The 15,842-nt window shown below is 43.3% G+C and overlaps 1 protein-coding gene across 5 annotated transcripts in view; it reads right to left on the bottom strand.

The window, feature by feature from the left end:
* Myo6 (myosin VI) overlaps positions 1–14,479 on the bottom strand; it is a 142,226-nt gene extending 127,747 nt beyond the window's left edge. For 4 of the 5 annotated variants that reach the window (XM_029482049.2, XM_029482051.2, XM_021171399.3 and 1 more), the window contains exon 1: positions 14,256–14,479. The gene's annotated coding sequence lies outside the window, so the exon portion shown is untranslated. The remainder of the gene's footprint in view (positions 1–14,255) is intronic. The other variant, XM_029482050.2, reaches the window with a different exon arrangement.
* Between the last annotated feature and the right edge of the window lie 1,363 nt (positions 14,480–15,842).

The following is a 15,842-nucleotide window of genomic DNA, read 5'->3' as shown; positions in this document are numbered from 1 at the left end:
TAATTCAAAAGGCTACTTTGAAAGAGTTAATTCAAGCAAATCCTAAAAGATGGATAAGACTGACTCATTCCAAACAAAGGATCAGTCAGGGTAAGAATGGAGAGATAACATGTCTGGGGAATAGGTCCACGACATAGGGCTAGACCACACACACAGGCAGGGGTGTCACAGAGAAACAAAGAGGATTTGAAACCTGTTCTAACTGGCTTTCATGGGGAAGTCGGTGTGTTCATGTTAGCGTAGGATCAGAGACCACCAGGAGCTTGAAGCAGAAACCATGGAGGGACGCTGCTTACTGAGCTACTCCCAGGCTCACCTTCAGCTGCCTTTCTTACAGAGCTCATCACATGATCAAGAATGATACTGCCTACACTGGGCTGGGTCCTCCTACATATATTAGCAATCAGGAAAATGACCACGGGCCAATCTGATGTGGGCAATTAATCAACTGAGTTTCCTTCTTCCCAGACGTGTCAAACTGACAACCAAGTTTAGCCATCCCCCAAACGCAAATCGTCCAGCCAGAGTTTGGACTGTGAAGAATATTGATGAGATGCCACTGGAGACCCATATGGGACAGGCGACTGTTAGCATCAGTTCCACCTAGATGTAGACCCTCTAAGGATAAGACACAGAGACAGAGCCAACAGGGGAAGTCATCATGCCAGCACTCAGATGAGCAGGTGTGGAAGCCAAGGGAGGTCTTCCAGAGGCAGAGCAGTGCTGGGTGTCCAGTGAAATCTACCAAGTGATGCCGGGAAGGGTGGCCATAAGTTCTGAACAGGAGATCTGCAACAGGAGTGGTGCCACGAAAGAAACAGAAGAGAAATCCGTAAAGACTGTGGAAAACTTTAAGAACTCATCAGTCTTACTGGTACGATGATACCGAACTAAATCCTGGAAAATTGTAGCTAGAGATGACGCTTGGACAATGGTTTTGACGTGAGGACGATGAGAAGACGGTGAGAGAAGCAAGTGCCAAGTGTGGACTCCCAAGACAGTAAGTGGCATTGCGGGGGCGGGGGGGGGGGATCAACAGGCAAAGTTAGAGCCAACAAGAGGGTAGGAGGAGGGGCAGGCACCCTAACAGCCAAGAGTGGCAGAAGAAAACATAGTCTAAATGGGGCCACTGGATCTATTAATTAGCAGCTCACAAAGTAGGCATTGTCAAGTATTCAGGGCAGAATACAGGCTGCAGAGAATCTGGGATCAAGGCCTCGTTAGCATGATATTAGGGACAGACCATATTCTACCCATAACCACATGTTAGCATGTTTCAGACAACAGATTATTTGCTTTTCAACCTAATAACTTTGAATAAATTATCTTCTGGAACTTAGCCATTCTCAGAAAAATTCATTTCAGACATGGGAAACAATGGCTTTAGCATAAACAGAACTCTACACATCGTGACTTTTCTAAAACTTTTGCTTTACTTATTATTTGTTTTGTTTCTTAATGATTTTGGTATTATCGCTATTATTATTATTTATTATTATTATTATTTAGACAGGGTGTCTCTATTATATAATCCCAGCTATCCTAGAACTCACTATGTAGGTGAAGCTGGCCTTGAACTTCCAGAGATCCACCTACCTCTGCCTCCTCACTGCTGAAATTACAGGCAAGCATCACCATGCCTGGCCTATTTAACATATTTGTGTGTGTGTGTGTGTGTGTGTGTGTGTGTGTGTGTGTGTGTGTGTGTGTGTGTAAGGGTATAACACCTTAAACATATGGAGGTCAGAAACCTATTCCTTTTTTTTTTTCTTGAGACAGGGTTCCTCTGTGTAGCCCTGGCTGTCCTGTAGACCAGGCTGGCCTCGAACTCAGAAATCCACCTGCCCCTGCCTCCCAAGTGCTAAGATTAAAGGCATGCGCCACTAAGCCATCTTATGGGCCCAAAACTCAGGAATATTATAAGACAAACATAATTTGTTACCGTGCTATATACTGAAACTCAAACTATTATTTAAAAGAGGTGTTCTTACCATAGATAAGCCTACTGAGATACACTTTAGTGTCTCTTCAACAAATAACATTTAAGAAAACTATCATGCAACCATCCTTTACTGTGAAATGAGGTCCAATTTCACTTCGACACATTTAAACCAAATGAATACACAGCTAGAACTATGATTATACAAAAATGAAGTGTGAAAAGTGGACTTCATTAGTATAGTCCAGAAAACAATGACTTATTTTCAAAAGGATTCTTCCCCTTACAAAATAAGTCACTCCCTTTTGAAATGTGTCATTTAGGGAGATGAGCTCAGGCGCCAGGTGCTTATGTGCAGGTCAGAGGGTGCTCCGTGAGTCAGTTCTCTCCTTCCTTCTCACACAGGCTCCAGGGCCTGCACTCAGGTCACCAGGCCTGCAGGGCAAGCACCTCTCCCTACTCGGCAGAACCATCTCGTCAGCCCCACAGGGCCCTGGAATAAGTGAGAGGTCCCTCAGAGTAGCAAATATTATAAATGAATGTATCATTTCATTCATACACAAGAAAGATTCAAACAGTTGCTTAAAGGAGATGCTTGGAGTGCATGTATAAAACCAAGCCTGGAGAGAAATGGCCCCGTTGCTGGGTGGCCCGGCCTCCCTTATCTCACCATCTGGCAGTGGAGGCTGGAGCTGGGAGGCAATGGAAACCCGAGGGAAATTCCAGATCCAGTAGGAACATGGCTATCAAAGGGGGGCCTGGGACCTCAAAGTGGGCAGCAGCCATGGGAATCATAATCACGGTCATCGAGCACACTGACAGACACTTGGCAGTGTGTAGTCATGCTGACCATACATCCTGAAGCTGACCTAGGAGCCTTAACAGTCTGCCCTTTGGGTAAGTAATAAAGCTGGTGTGTTCTTCTGCTTCAAAAGTGCACGTTGATCCATTTCAATATTCTATGCCAAGGAGATGAGAGATTTAAAGAGCAAGACCGAAGTCCATGCATCCTGGATCAGATCCAGAAACATGCCTTTAGCAAACAGTGGCCTGCTTTCTCAGGCTACATCGTGCATACCATCACTGGACAGCCTCTATTTTTAACAGCCCATTATAAAACTGCCAAATAAACAGCTCATTTCTAAGTTCCTAACCTATGTAGCCTTCCCTGCTGAAACAGAAGGAGGAGGGGAAAAGGAAAGAAGCAAGGGAGGAAGGGAGGGAAGGAGGAAGGGAGGGGGAGGAGAAGGGAAGGGAAGGGGGAGATTAGAATGTATTACCAAATGGAATATCAAATTCTGGTTGGAATAAACATTTTCTCTCTGTTTTAAAATATTTGTATGGTGTCTAGTCAAACTCATTCACTTAACATCTCCGAATTCTTCCTCCCCAACAGAAAAATCTCTCTTAAGATAAGATTGGCTTCCTCAATCAGCCACTTGGATAACTGGTGATGGGCTTTATGCATTTTGCTCATCTGTTTCCTCTGTCATCTCAGTAGCCAAGACAAGCCCTGGTTCTGTCTGGAGTCAGAACACCATCGTAACAGACAGCTGGATTATCTTGTTCTTCTAACCTCCAAGATCAAATATGAACAGGAAAAGCAGAGGAGCACATAGGGTCCTCACCAGCACACACATGCTCTTTGTTCCTTTGCCAAATACGAAGCCCCAAAGGACAGCAGACAGCAAACTGTGCCCACAAACCAAAACTCAAACGTTCCGTCTGATTTAATAAAAAAAATAAATAAATAAACGGGAGAGAAGAAAAGTTCTTTCTGAACTCAGTCCTTAAATGGGGGAAATTCAAAGAGCTGTTTGTAAACCAATACCACCAATTCTCTCCTGGGGGATGCTAATTCAGATAAACACTATGGATCTATGAGGCTGTTTCACTAGGAAAAGTGCCTGTGGCTTAGACTGACCATCTGAGTTTGATCCCAGGGCCCCACCTATAAGTTGTCCTCTGATGACCACACATACATACACAGACTAGAATACCTGCACACACTCTACCCACAAACAAAATAAGGACAATTTTTTTTTAAAAATTTTAAATAAAACAGACTTTCAGAAGTTGTTACAAACAGTTGCCTCTTTAAAATAACAAAATAAAATAAAAGCTTTCAGATCTACAAATTACAATTGCAATATACAATTCCAAAGAGCAGTGCTAATGTAACTGATTCCAAACCTACTCATTTTGATCACACTGTCCGTAGGGAAAAGAAAAACAAATAAGCAAACAAAAACAAACCATTTTTTTTAAAACCTCAAACTATGGAATTACAGTCAGAGGTATCCTTTATTTGTATTCGTATTTGAATTTGTAACTTATATATATATATTTCTCATAGCCAGCTGTCTGATTAATTTGCTCAATACTAAGCAACATGGTTATGATGGCTAACCTTCATTAAACATGACTAAATTGGGAGTTGGAAAAATGGTTCAGTGGTTAAGAATCGTTTTGCTCTCAAAAGAACAAGGGTTCGATTCCCAGCGCCCACATGGTAGCTTACAACTGTTTGGCTCTAGGGCACACAGTGAACGTGGTACACAGAAATAAATGCAGACACCCACACCCATCCTCATAAAAGGAAAGGAAAGCTTTTTTTTAATTTACAAATTCACTGATAATTACCTAGGAGACACATTTCTGAGTGTGTCTGTGAAAACATTTCCAAAAGGTTTACCAGAGGAGGGAAACCCACCCTGAACAGGGCACCAAGGGTCTCAGGCAGAATTTAAAGGGGAAACGGAAGAGGCCAGATGAGGTCCAACACTCAGCCCTCTGTTTCCTGACTGTAGAAGCAATGTGACCAGCTATCTCAAGCCCCACCACCACGTCTTCCCCACGATGGAATGTCTCCCTCAAACTGTGAGCCACTAAGGAACCCACTTAAGTTGCTTTTCTCCGGTGTTCTGTCACAGCGGCAGGAGAAATACCTAGCGCAGTGGCTCTTCCTTTTCTGAAGGCTGTTGAACAGAGCTTTTCTCTGTTTCAGAGGAGCCCTCAAGAGAAGGAAGGACCTGAGAAGTCGCCTGTTATTTGGAGGAGGTATCACCTGTATCCTAAGAGCCTCTGTATGGAGAGAGAGAGAGAGAGAGAGAGAGAGAGAGAGAGACACGTTCTCCAGTAGCCTCCATCCTTGCGTCCAAAGTAACAAATGTTTCTAGAATTAAGAGTGAGTAGGGGCAACAGTGTCCTTAACGAGGGCCCCGGTTTCATCTCCAGGACACACAAAGATAAAAATCCAGGTAAAGCCAGGCACAACAGCTCCCACCCGTAATCTCCCCCCCAAAGGAAGAAACTCCAGGAGCTCTGGGACAGACCACTTTCCACAGGGAAACCCTGCTGCAAACAAACACTGACCAGGTAAGAAGAAATACAAGCTTCAGACTGCAAAGGATTTTGCTTGCAAATAATGTGTTGTTTAGTTATCTAAAGGTGTTTTTCTTTCCTGAAACCCATTTATTCAACTAAACAGAGAATACCCAATGATGAAAAATTACCTGTAATGAAAATTATGTAACAAACATAGAAAGCCATGACATGTTAATAAAATATTTTAAAAGATGTAGACTATATTTCTTATTAGGATAATACAGATTGATGATGATAGATTGATTGATTGACAGATAAACAGACAGACAGACAGACAGACAGACAGACAGATAGATAGATAGATAGATAGATAGATAGATGTTTTGTTAAATAACTGAAAAAGCTATCTTCATTACGTCATATACAAGTAGTCCCAAGCATCTTACAGATGTATCACAATGCAACAAGTTATTTAAAGTTCCCGGAGAGAATGCTGCAAAGTCCCGGAGGTTCTAATTAATCTCCTAGCTCTTCTCCATCTGCTCGCCCACAGCTGCACCCTCTGCTCTTCTGGGGAGGATGGGCCTGCAGAGAGCATCACTTAGCTCCCTAGCTGGGTTCTGCCAATGGAAATCACTGGCCAAGGCCTGAAGGCAGAAGCCAGGGAACCTCCCTTCCTCTTGCTCTGCCTCAAAGCCACAGCTCCCACTGGCCCTCCTCCACAGGGCAGCTCTCAGGCCTGGTGATCTCGGGAGAATGGCAGTCTTCTCACTGTTGCTAGCTCCTCAATGCTTAGCTACCCTTGTTTGCTCCCTGACTGCCGCAAGCACTGCTGTTATTTGCATCATGAAGGAAAATCCTCTTTCCTATTAGTACTTCTTTCATGTTATGACTAGTACCTCTCTCTGCTCACTCGGTAGTCCACACTAAAGAAATCTAATTAAGGCTTTTTTTTCCCCTTACAACCTAGAAAGCATATTTCATTCCTATTTTTATAACAGTTTAGATGTTACATACTAATTCACTCTAAACGAAGCTAAGTCATTACAATCTAATTAGTTATAAAATTTAACACCGCACTGCCCTGACTCAATATAAATGCCGTAAGCTTTAAGGAAGCTTTAGAAAAAAAAGAAAGAAAAGAAAAGAAAAGAAAAGAAAAGAAAAGAAAAGAAAAGAAAAGATCAGTGAAAGGATTCTGGTAGGGGATTTTTCACTTCCTTTTTCCCCACCTCTCCTGCATAATCCAGACCACTTGCTTTCACTGGTGAAGCACTTCCTAAGAACAGGAGGAAGAAAGCTTTAAGCCAGCACTTCTCAAATGTTGGTATGCCAGTAAATCAAAGGCAAGCTTATTAAATGCTGATGATCGGGCCCTGCCCTCGCTCACCTCCTTTGTGTTTTTACTAGCTCCCAGGGTAATTTCAAAATGAACAGGGGCCATCTTCAAGATTCTACCCAAGTCTCTAGCTCTCTCTCTCTCTCTCTCTCTCTCTCTCCATTTGTTTGTTTGTTGGGTGAAAGGATACACATGACCAAAGAAAGGAGAGACAATGATCAACATGGGGACATTCTGAACCATTCTGTGTCTGGACTGCTGCCACCTGAAGAATCAGAAGTAAAGTCAATTAAAAAAAAAAAAAAAAAAAAAAAAGCAGGCAATCACCATGGCCTCCACTTTACAATGAGAAAACTGAAACCTAAACAAATTAATTTGACCACTGAGTTAACGATTAGCAAACACCAAGACCTCTTGGATGGGCCTATGGTCTCTTCCCAGTGAAGGTGACCCATAAACACTAATGTTTAAAAGCTCTTCGGAATCGGAAGCCCCGGGGTTTTCACAGGAAGGCATAACCCTAAGGGGCAAGCAGGTATCAAGGAATGCCCTCCTATCTGCCCACCCATTCCCATCCCTCTGGCCTCTCCCCACCTTCCTCCTTCACCAAGGCTTTCTGCTTTCCACCTTTTGCCACACACAGAATGGAAGGCAGTGCATTTGTATAAGCACTCTGTCCACATACTCTGTGCCTACTAGACGCTAACTACTGCAAGGGATTCAACTGTCCCGATTCAAACGTCAGATGGAGCTTGAGCAAACTCCTTGTCTCTGTCTCAGTTTCCCAATATGTAAAATGAGTCACAATGCCAATCCCCAATAGTGACACTGTGACTAACCAACGTGCCTCAATTACTCTTGTGGCATAGTATCTGGCACACAGCAAAAGGACAATAAGCAATAGCTACAATGTAATTACACCGACTCCTCTTACACCAACACATGGGCCCTGGGCTCTGCTAATTTTCTCTGCCTTGTGTCCTGATACTGTGGTGAGTAATGAAACATCCTGGTATTTATGAGCAGCAGAGATGAAACAGTGCTATACCCTGGTGGGCTGGGCGTCTCCAGAAGGAGAATATTTTAGGGCAAATAAGTCTTTCAGTTGCCCTCAAATTACACTGCTTTGACAACTGTCTATATTTCTCAACGTCAGAGTCAGCCCTGTTGATTACATACTGGAATGAAAAGTCTATAATTAGCTTAATTCAAAACAACAATATAATGTCACTCGGCCCAAGGACTTGGCCTTACTGTAATCACTGTATCCCCAGGACCAAGAACAGTGTCTGATCTCTTGTAAACACTCAATAGTTTTAAGGCGTGTGTGTGTGTGTGTGTGTGTGTGTGTCTATGTCTGTGTCTGTATGTGTGTGTCTGTGTGTGTGTCTGTGTCTGTCTGTGTGTGTGTCTATGTCTGTGTCTGTATGTATGTCTGTGTGTGTGCCATTTGTGTACAGGGTCCCTGAATTTCCTAGAACTGGAACTGCAAGTCCATAAGGAGCTGCCTGATCTGGGTGCTGGGAACTGAACTTAGGTCCCCTACAAATGCAGGGAGTACTCATAACTGCTCAGTCAGCTCTCCAGCCCCTCACATATTTTTTAAACGAATTAAGGCATAAGGGAACCATCATACACACACACACACACACACACACACCATTAATGTTTCCTAACCAAAAGAGTCATAACCATTAGATAAACACCAATAAACTAAGTAATAAATGTTATTTTCAAAATTCTCCAGAACATTTCTCTTTATTTTTAATATAAAAACATACAATTTTTGTTTTATTACACCTGTAATCCCAGCACAAGGGACTGAGGCAAGAGAGTGGCAAGCTGAAGAACAGCTTAGATACATGTCAAAACTCTGTCTAAAACAACAACAACAGAAGCAAAGTTTAATGACAATGATTTTTCAGAATTTTAAGTATTATAAAATGTAAGTTATTTGTTGACAGACTAGTCCTAACACTAGGAAGTAAAGAAATATTGCCAAGGAGAGCCCACCACTTTGGGAATACAGAGACAACCCATCCTCAGAAATGCTTCTAAAGGACTACCTGACCTTAAACAAGTTAGTTAACTTCCAGTAATAATGGATAAAGTTTTTTAATCTTTATTTTCACACCTGTAAAACAAGAATAAATTTGCTCTGCCTGTTTTATCAAGTTGTTTTAAGGGGAAAATACACTTAAATTATTTCCCTATAAATGTTTAAGTCTGTTTGGAGATATATATGCATATACATATACATATACATGTACATATACATATATATGAAAGGAAGATATTCACTTTTGACATAAACACCTTCAGATTTTAACCTGGGAAATGAGAGAGAGGGATAAGAGAGGATCTCACATAGCCAAGGCTAGCCTGAGACTCAAATGGATCTGCCTGCCTCTATCTCCTGAGTGTTGGGATTACAGACAGGTGCTACCACACCCAGTTTTATACAGTGCTGGTCCAATCCAGGACTGTATACAACCCAGGCAAGTACTCTGCCAACTAAGCTACATTTCAAACCTCATTGGGGGTGGAGGGTGTTTTTGTTTGTTTGTTTGTTTGTTTTGTTTTTGAGGTTTTAATTTGTTTTTTGTTTTTGTTTTTTTTTTTAAGATGGGATCTTGTCTTATTTCCCAAATTAGCTGCAAAAGCCTGAGTTCAATCGTTGTGATTCATCAGACTCCCGTGTACTTGAACTACAAGACTATACCACTGAATCCCACGCCACTGAACCTCATTGTAGATTTTACATGTTCCATTTCAAACCATCTTCCTATATATCTGACAATCTTGGCTAATCCCCAGATCCAAAGATCCCCATTATAACAAAAACTCTGCCACACGAAAGAGCTCACCTGGTAAGGGTTAATCAGCTGATTTAAAAATAAAAATGTGTATTTTTATTTATTTGTATGTGTCTGTGTGAGTACATGCTAGACATGTATGGATATCTGCAATGGTTAGAAGGCACTAAATCTCCTGGAGATGAATTTGCAGGTGGTCGTAAGCCACCCGACAAGGATGCTGGTAGTGGAATTCTGGTCTTCCGGAAGAACAAGTGCCCTTAACTGATGAACCATCTCTCCAACCACTGGGTACTTTCAAACACAATAACAAGTGATGTAACATACACACACAAAAGATGCCTGTGTTTTTGCCGGGAGCTTTCCTGGTCACATTAGTCAGCATGAGTGCTAGTGTTCGCCCTGCATGAATATACACTGAAGGAATGTGCTTCGGTGTTTTGGTTTCACCAGACGCATGCTTTCTGCACAGCCAATTATCTCCTCTCTTTTTAACACCAGCAAGATTTCTAAACATGCCAGAGGTGTGCTTTGGGGTTTTGTTTTGTTTTGTTTTGTTTTGTTTGTTGTTGGATTCTTTGGGGTTTGTTGTTGTTGTCTGTTTTCGAGACAGGGTTTCTCTGTATAGCCCTGGCTGTCCTGGAACTCACTCTGTAGACCAGGCTGGCCTTGAACTCAGAAATCCGCCTGCCTCTGCCTCCCAAGTGCTAGGACTAAAGGTGTGTGCTACCACCGCCCAGCTGTGCTTTGGGTTTTATTTCCTAGGCTTCATTACTCACAAAGAAAATTTTGGTGGATTTGTGGTGATTTCTCAAAATTTTATGTTATTGCTTACTAATATTTATGCTTTAAGGTCATCAGCCCACTAAAAAAAAAAACTAACAAATAAAAGCATATTACTGTAAACACAAAAAATCTCGGTACCTCTAAACATTACCTAAAGCCTCAAAAAATAGAACTTTTAGGTCATTTAACTAGGATCAGTTGTCAATTGTCTGTACTCTCACCTCTTCCCAAAAGAAAAAAATAAAGCATGTTACTGTCAAATGCTAATGATTCATATTTAAGTCATTGGATGGTTTTTTATTCACTTACATTAGAATATGAGTAGCCTTGGATACAAACTCTTAGCAATTCCAATAAGAAAAATCCCTATCCAGGTGAGCCCTGCTCAGCCTTCCCTGTGCTTTTCTACACATCTATCCAAAAGGGCTCTGCCATTTCATTCCATTAGGTGAATTACAGCTCAAGGGACACTCATAAAGCTTGAATATATATATGGAGAGAGAGAGAGAGAGAGCTCACAGGTTAAGAGCACTTGTTCTTCTAGAAGACCCAAGTTTGGTTCCCAGCACCCAAGCCAAGCAGCTCACAACCAGCCATAGCTCAAAATAAATGGGGTGTGGTACCCTTTTCTGGCCTCTTCAGGCATTCATATTTATGTGCACGCATGCATATGTGCACACACACACACACACACACACACACAAGTAAATAATTAATAAAGTAAATTTTCTTTGAGAAGCCATGAACCATTTTGATTAAAAGACACTGTATAAGCTGGGTGTGGTAGAATATGCCTTTAATTCCAGCACTCAAGAGACAGAAGTAAATGTAACCCTGTGGGTTAGAGGACAGTCAGGTTGTGAGTTCTGGACCAGTCAGGGTTGTACTACATAGTGAGACCCTATCCCAAAAAGCAGGGCGGGGGGGGGGGGTGTTGCAAGATGGCTCAGCAAATTCAAAACAAAACAAAACAAAACAATCACTTGCCAGGCCAACAGGATGACCTGAGTTTGGCAAAAATTGACTCCGCAAAACTGTCCTCTGACTTTCACAAATATGCCATGCGTGGTCACACACAAATTATATACAATAAATAAATAAATAAATAAATAAATAAATAAATAAACTGTCCTAGGCTAAAGATATAGTTCCCCTGATGAACTGCCTACCTAGCACAGAACCAGGTTTCATTCCCTGTACTGCATAATGAAGGGCAGAGCTGCAAGCTCTGGCACTCAAGAGGTAGAGGTAGGAGGATGTCTTAATCTTTTTTTTTTTGGGGGGGGGGGGTTGAGACAGGGTTTCTCTGTATAGCCCTGGCTGCCCTGGAACTCACTTTGTAGACCAGGCTGACCTCGAACTCAGAAATCCACCTGCCTCTGCCTCCCAAGGGCTGGGATTAAAGGCGTGCGCCACCACCACTATTTTTTATTTCTTAAAGCACAACCATTTGTTCATGGCTATATGCCATGACCTATGTGGGGTAGTCAGAGGACAAATTCACAGAAGTTGTTTCCTTGAGACCCAAGTATCCAACTAAGGTCATCAGGGTTCCAGACAAGTGTTTTTACCTGCTAAGCATCTCCCAGGCCTGGATATCTTAATCTCGAAGCATGTTTCCCTCCTACGGTTAAAGCTAATTGAATAACATTTAAAAGACAGCTACTGTAATTTAGGAGCAACAGTCTAGCTCATATGAAGGACAAAAACCGAAGTTCCATCCTGACCAGAAACATCATAGACTGCTCAGCTACAATGAAATCAATCCAGGATTAGATTGCAGTGTTAATTCCTATAAACCCATCAAAATGAAAAGCACGTAATACTTTATACATGCTGGAACCACTCCAGACGTGATGCCATAGCATTGGGTCACTGCTCAAGGCCTTGAGAAAGAAGACAGAATTCTCAGTTCGTTCTAGACTCCATGCATGGCCTGTCACAGTTTACCCAGGGTACCGACTCCTAATCTCCAGATCAGGCCTTCAAAGGGCTCTCAATAGCTCACCAAGTAAACCGAAATCAAGACAACTGCTGGGGAAAGGAGGTGAGAGGCTTTGCCGTCAGAGACTTCCATGTGTACTCAGAGTCTGGACTTTGCCCCTCCAAAGCTACATGCAAGTATTCATTCTCTGAGCCTCTGTTTTCTCCTCTATAAAAGGAAAGACTGTCAACCTGGAATATTATTTTGTAAATCAAACCTTTAGGGTTTTTTTTTTGTGTGTCACACACATCACTACTAAATCGCCAGCTCATAAGCTGTTAACAAAGTATCTCTTTCTGGGAATCACCATTATACTGTGTGAGATTTATTCAAATTGCAATGTGTTTTTCAAATGGCAATGTTTAAATAAGATGTTCTAATACAGAAAATGAAACTCCAGTACCCAGGGCCTCACACACACACACACACACACACAAGGCAAGGTCTTTACCCACTGAGTTACACTCCCAATCCTGTACCCTAAGTGGAGTTTTGAATACTAAGAGAAAGTTAAAAACTAGAGAATGGTTTTTTATGTGGAGTTCTTATGGATTTATTCAGACCTTGCATGGTGGAAATCTTTAAAACCATCTAAAGGCCTTTCAAAACCCAGATACAGACCAGTTGTCTAAACAATAAGTGATCCACCACAGACTCCAGGCAAAGTCACAACAGGATGAGCGAGGAGCCTTCGGCTTCTCTCCGATTTCCTGGCCACTGTTATTTTAAAACTTGATCGTGTAAACAGGGGAAAATCCCTTTCAGATAAGTCCCATGGACTATAATTTGCATCTTTGTTTTTAATATGTTGTAGCCTCTATGAAAAATCATAGTTATTCACTTTTTCTTGCTCATGTGTCTAGGTACTAAAGACCATATGTAAAAATCTATACTCCATGGTTTTTTAACTGTATAATCACAACAGTCTTTTCTTAAGGGTGGCATTATGTCCCTGCCTTTTACAAGTAACTTTTGAAAACAAATACAAAACTTGAAAGGAAGAGGAAAAAAATGGGTAACAGATCACACACACGAAATAAAAACACTACAGGCAGATGAGCATCAGACTAAAATGACTTCTATTTATCACTGTGCGTGTTTACTCCTGTGCAACTGCAAACACAGAAAATGAGCAGTCATTTAAAAGTCAATGAGCTGTTCTGAAGAACTGCATTGTTTCTGGGCTTCCTCTGCTCCCCTTGTAGCATTTGTGGCCATTTCTAAAATTAATGCTAGAGAGCACTAAGGTAATTTTTTTTCACTAAACATTTCCCAGTTGGAAAACCACAAGCCAAGATGTCTTGAAGTTGAGTTAATTTGTACAGAAATGCTGCTGTTCCGCAGCCAACCTTTGGACCATGACCACCACCAAGCTCAAGACTCAGATTTTATGGTGTTACAGCCGAGCCTCAAAGGCTGTTAAAAGTCTCAAGCTGACTAACTATATTCGAAAATCCTCCAACTGTAACACAAGAGCAAACTAAAGTTTTATTCAACACATATGAAATCGGAGCAGCGTTTGTGTAGCGCTCCAGCAGTATCTCCACTTTGGGATTTAAACAGCCCTGCCCTACATACTTTATGCCGGATAAAATGTATCTCTGTGTAAAAGTTCCTGACATAGATTATCTAAGAATGACCTTATCAAATTATTTCCTATTTTAAAATACAATCCACAGCTAGCACGTTTTAATTAGTTTAAGACGTTTTGGAATTAAATAACAAAGTTATTTTCAGCAACACATCCGTAAAACTCACACTCAAGATACTAGAACGCTTAGGAACTAAAATTCCAGCTTCGTAGTATGCTACCATGGTCTTCGACACAGCTAAATTATTAATGGTATCAATTGATCTTTACTTCTGACAACAAACTAGACTGTGTAGATTTTTCACTGTGTTTCCAAAGGAGAAAATAAAACTATCTAGCAGTGTCGGGTGGGACTCCTCAGGTGACAGGAGCCCCGCCGGCCCGGGAAGGGGAAGCCGGAGCTCCAGTCCGCGCCGGGCAGAGCAGAGGCCAAGGCAGTGAGGACAGGCAGGCGGGCAGGCGCCCACACTCACCCGGCGAGGCAGGTGCGCGAGGGGTCGCGGCCGTGGAAAGGCTGCCGGGCTGCGGGCGCGAAGAGCGAGCGCGACACCGCGGCCGAGAGCGAGCACCGGAGACGACAGCACGACGGCGGCCGGGATACGCTTCCTGCTGGGACAGATCCGGGATCGGTCTCCACCCGCCGGCCAGAGAGCCCTGCAGAGTGCCCAGCCTGCGCACGTCACTGCTACGGAGCGCCCAAGGGGGCGGGAGGCGGGGCCAAAGGCGGGACTTTGTGGGAGTGGGGCGGGGCGGCTAAAGAAAGGGCGGGTCTTCATTGGCCAGTGGGCGGAGACAGCCTCAGGGGCGGGGTCTTGGGGCAGAAGGGCTGAGAGGGGCGGGGTCCTAGGCAGCAGGACGGGGAGGACTTGCAAAGCGTAGGGTCTTGGGAAGGAAGGAGCGGAGGGACGTGGCCTCAAGTCAAGGAGCGCCGGGGCGGCTGTGAAGGGGAGGCCTCAAGAGCTAGGGTTGAGAGGGGCGGGACCTCAGGAGGCGGCGAGGAAGGGGCTGGTAGAAGGAGTGCTGGGTAGGGGCGTGGCCTAATGGCAAGAGGCAAGAGACGGGCGGGGCCTCAGAGGTTCCGACCGCATCCCTGCATCCCTGCAAGCCTCGCTGCAGGTAGCCCCTCACGAAATTACCTTCCTCGCAGTGGTAGTTGTTTCCACTGCCACAGCGAGGGTCCACAGCAAAGAGTCAGTTGAAGAAAAGTTGAGAGTGGGACAGGCGAATTGCAGAGGAACTCGCTTGTGGGGATTAAGGGTGGCACGGCCGCCCATCTAGGCTCGTGCTCCTCACCTGCCTGCGTCAACTTCCTGTTCAGCCCTTGGAGGATTGGGCCACGGAAGAAAAATTTTTCTTCTCTGGCTAGCCTCCCATGCAGATATCATATTTACTTCTTTTTTTTTTTTTTTTTTTTTTTTTTTTGGTATTTTCAGGGCTTGAATTCCAGAATTTGTAAAGCAGAGGCAGACAGGTCTCCGTGAGTTCGAAGCCAGCCTTGAACTATACAGTGAGTTCCAGGACAGTCAGAGCTATGTATTAAGACCCTGTCTTGAACACACCAGACAACAACAATAAAAATACTACCTGGGAGTCACAGGAACTACAACCCGATAGGCATGACTTCATATAGGTGCAGATCAATGTTTCACAAAGGCAGCAAGCAGAACAGACCTTATTCTGAAGCAGCGAACATTGCTTTGAAGGGAATGTTTACTTAATGTTGAGTAAAATCAGGAGCCACGTGCTAGGAACTAAGCGACCAGCAGAAGAAACAGAACTATATACCTAGCAAGCATCCACAGTGCAGGCACAGCATCCAGCAGGCACCTTGAGCTGGACACTGTTTGGTGATCTGAGCCCTCCAGATGCCTGTGGTGAAGGTCAAAGTGACCAGAGCTCAGACCAGCTTCCCAGTGTCACTCTCACTGTGAATTTCCTCTTATATTTATGTCTCGAACCCAGACCTCCAGAGAGGAGAAAATGGCTGGAGACTGATGTCATCACTGATGCCTAGTGACTGACCGAATTGTACCTATGAAATGAAGCCTTCGCAGACAACC

The sequence above is a fragment of the Mus caroli genome, unplaced genomic scaffold (assembly GCF_978045245.1).
Source record: "Mus caroli unplaced genomic scaffold, Mus_caroli_1 scaffold_11, whole genome shotgun sequence".
Classification (NCBI taxonomy): domain Eukaryota; kingdom Metazoa; phylum Chordata; class Mammalia; order Rodentia; family Muridae; genus Mus; species Mus caroli.
The sequence above is the reverse complement of the archived record's forward strand: the minus strand, read 5'-3'. Positions and strand labels throughout refer to the sequence as shown.